Here is a 3,734-nt window from a genome sequence, read left to right as displayed (position 1 = left end):
GCCTGTAGTCCCAGCTACTCAGGAGACTGAGGCAGAAGAATGGCGTGAACCCAGGAGGCAGAGCTTTCAGTGAGCTGAGATTGCGCCACTGCACTCCAGCCTGGGCAACAGAGCGAGACTCCGTATCAAAAAATAAATAAATAAATAAATAAACAAAGTCTGGAGGTGGAAGTTCCAAGACTTGAGACAACTAATAGAATTAGTTCATGATGTGTTACCATTCCACTGGCACCAACAACTCACTCACCACCTGTGCCCCAAGCAAACCGGCTCCTCCTGCTTTCCTTATTCTCTGTCTGAACAAAGAAGTAGGAAGTATCAGTATGGGTATTGGAAGCCACATCTATCTGTACTCATTCATTCTTTCATTCACAACGAATTTACTGAGTGTGCACTATGTGCACTGGAATTTACTGTTCCAGACCTGGGGTATATCAGTCACCAGGTGTCAAGCAACTGACACCTGTTTCCACCTCCAACAGAGGAGTCCTGCTGGGTAGAGGACAGCAGAGCTTAACAATGAGTACCACCAAAAGCAGCAGTCCTGCGATGGTAAGCCACTGCAGGGTTTGCAGGTTTGGGGCTTGTCAAGAAAGACAAGACTTACACAAGCACTGGATAGAACATTTTATTCATGCAGAGAAGAGACAGAGTAAGATCAGCTTCAACAGAGAGCATTGGTTCCCCATGGCCAGTGGGACTTGCCCTGCAACCAAGGCAGACAGATGGTCTGCATACACTCTTTGCGTGTTGCCTGGGAAGGACCCCATTCCCTTCCCACTGAGAACAGATATAGCAGTGGGGTTGGGTTGGTACCATATGATGCACATGTTTAAGCAGAACAAAGAAGTATATGTCAAACCTGGTACAGGAAAAGATCTTCCCAAACAAGGCAGTGAGCCCAGGACAGGGTGTGGAGGCTCTTTATCACCATGTAAGTAAAAGTTCCAAGCCCGAGGCACATGCTTTGAAACTGCAAGGGTTGACAGGCTGTGCAGGACTGTCTTTCCCAGCAGTCTACCCACTGACCCTTGCTTGGCTGCTGAAAAAGCAAATGAAAGGATACTGAATCGAGCAGACCACCATCTGCCCTGAATTTGGAGGCAAAGCTGGGTCTGATGGGGCCTGAACAACCCCTATGGATTAGGTTTGCTCACAGAATCTTCCTGTCACTTTTTAAAATGAATAACCCTTATTTTTAAAATCTATTTATTTATTTTGAGACCAGGTTATGAGATTGGCTAATTTTTGTATTTTTGGTAGAGATGGGGTTTCACTATGTTGCCAAGGCTGGTCTCAAACTTCTGGGCTCAAGCAATCCACTCTCCTCAGCCTCTTGAAGTGCTGGGATTACAGGCATGAGCCACTGCACCTGGACAACCCTTATTTTTTAGAGCAGTTTTAGGTTCACAGCAAAATTGAACAGAAAGAACAGAGAGTTCCTAATTCACTCTATTTCTATACACACATAACCTCCCCCTATAGACATCCCAAACCACAGTGGTACATTAGTTACAATCAAACGTGTGTGTGTGTGTGTGTGTGTATATATATATACACATATGTTTTTGTTTTGTTTTTCAGGGTCTCATTCTGTTGCCCAGGCTGGAGTGCAGTGGTACAATCACAGCTCATTGCAGCCTTGACCTCCCAGGCTCAAGCGATCCTCCCACCTCAGCCCCTGAGTAGCCAGGACTACAGGTGCAAGCCACCACACCTGGCTAATTTTTTTGTATTTTTGTAGACACAGGGTTTTGCTCTGTTGCCCTAGCTGGTCTCAAACTCCTGGACTCAAGTAATCCACCTGCCTCAGCCTCCAAAGTGCTGGGATTACTGGCGTGAGCCACCACACCAGGCCACGACTTTATATTAAGGTTCGCTTTTGGTGTTATACATTCTATGGTTTTTTGACAAATGTATAAATACATGTATCCACATACATGTATTCTGCATCATATGGAATAATTTCCAGAATAGTGTGGTGGTGCGCACCTGTAGTCTCAGCTACTTGGAAGGCTGAGGCAGGAGGATGGTCTTGATCATTATAGCTTTATAGGAAGGCTTAAAGTCCAGTAAAGTCAGTCCTCTGACTTTGTTCTTCTACTTTAATACTGAGTTGACTATTCTGGGTCTTTTGCCTCTCCATGTAAACTTTGGAATCAGTTTACTGATAGCCATAAAATAGTATTATACAGAATAGTTTCACTGCCCTAAAAATCCTCTGTGCTCTCCTTATTCATCCCTCCCTCCTCCCTGTGGCAACCACTGATCTTTTTACCATAGTTTTGCCTTTTCCAGAAGGTCATACAGTTGAAATCATACAGTATGCAGACCTTTCAGATTGATGTTTCCTGTGTCTTTTCTTTTTTTCTTTTTTCTTTTTCTTTTTTTTTTTTTGAGAGACAGAGTCTTGCTCTGTTGCCCACGCCAGAGTGCAGTGGCACAGTCATAGCTCACTGCCACCTCAATCTCCTGGACTCAAGCGATCCTGCTGTCTTGGCCTCCTGAGTAGCTGGGACTACAGGTGTATGCCAGCACACCCAGCTAATGTTATTTTTTTATTTTTAGTAGAGACAAGATCTCACTATGTTGCCCAGGCTGGGCTCTATGTCTTTTCATGACTTGATAACTCATTTCTTTTTAGCAGTGAATAATATTCCATTGTTTGATATACCACAGTTTATTTAACCACGTAGCCTCTGAAAGACACTTTGGTTGCTTCCAACTTTTGTCAGTTATGAATAAAGCTGCTTATAAACATCTGTGTACAGGTTTTTGTGTGGACATAAATGTTCAATTTATTTGGGTAAATACCAAGGAGTACAATTGCTGGATCAGATGGTGAAGTATTTTTGGTTTTATAAGAAAGCGGCCGAACTGTTTTCCAAAGTTACTGTACCATTTTACATTCCCACCAGCAATGAGTGAGAGCTTCTGTTTGCTAGTATCCTCACTAGCATTTGGTATTGTCAGTGTTTAGATTCAGAATAGGTGTGTCACAGTGTCTCCTCTCACTGTGATTTTAATTTGCAATTCCCTAACAACATATGATGCTGAAGATCTTTTCACATGCATACTTGCCAGCTTCATACCTTCTTGGCAAGGTGTGTGTTCAGGTTTTGGTGATTTTTCAAATTATTTATTTATTTTAGAGATGGGGGATCTCACTGTGTTGCCCAGGCTGGTCTTGAACTCCTAGGCTCAAGTGATCCTTCTGCCTCAGCCTCCCAAAGTACTGGGACTGCAGGCGTGAGCCACCATGCCTGGCCTTGTTGATCTTTTAAATTGAGTTGTTCATTTTCTGATTGTTGAGTTTTAAGAGTTCTCCATATTTTTTGGATAACAGTTCTTTATATGTCTTTTGCAAACATCTTCTCCCAGTCTGGGGCTTGTCTTCTCATTCTCTTGACAGTATCTTTTGCAGAGCAGAAGTTTATAATTTTAACAAAATCTAGCTCATCAATTATTTCTTCCATTATTGTGCCTTTGGTGTTGTACCTGAAAAGTCATTAGACCTATCCAAGGTCATCTAGATATTTTCCTATGTTCTAGGAGTGTTCTAGTTTTGTGTTTTACATTTAGGCATATAGTTCATCTTGATTTTTGTGAAGAGTGTAAGATCTGTGTCTAGATTCAATTTTTTTTTTTTTTAATTTTTTGAGATGAAGTCTCACTCTGTCACCAGGCTGGAGTGCAGTGGCGCAATCTCAGCTCACTGCAACCTCCGCCTCCCG

This window comes from Mandrillus leucophaeus, unplaced genomic scaffold, assembly GCF_000951045.1.
Source record: "Mandrillus leucophaeus isolate KB7577 unplaced genomic scaffold, Mleu.le_1.0 Scaffold22, whole genome shotgun sequence".
In the NCBI taxonomy this organism is placed as follows: domain Eukaryota; kingdom Metazoa; phylum Chordata; class Mammalia; order Primates; family Cercopithecidae; genus Mandrillus; species Mandrillus leucophaeus.
The sequence above is the reverse complement of the archived record's forward strand: the minus strand, read 5'-3'. Positions refer to the sequence as shown.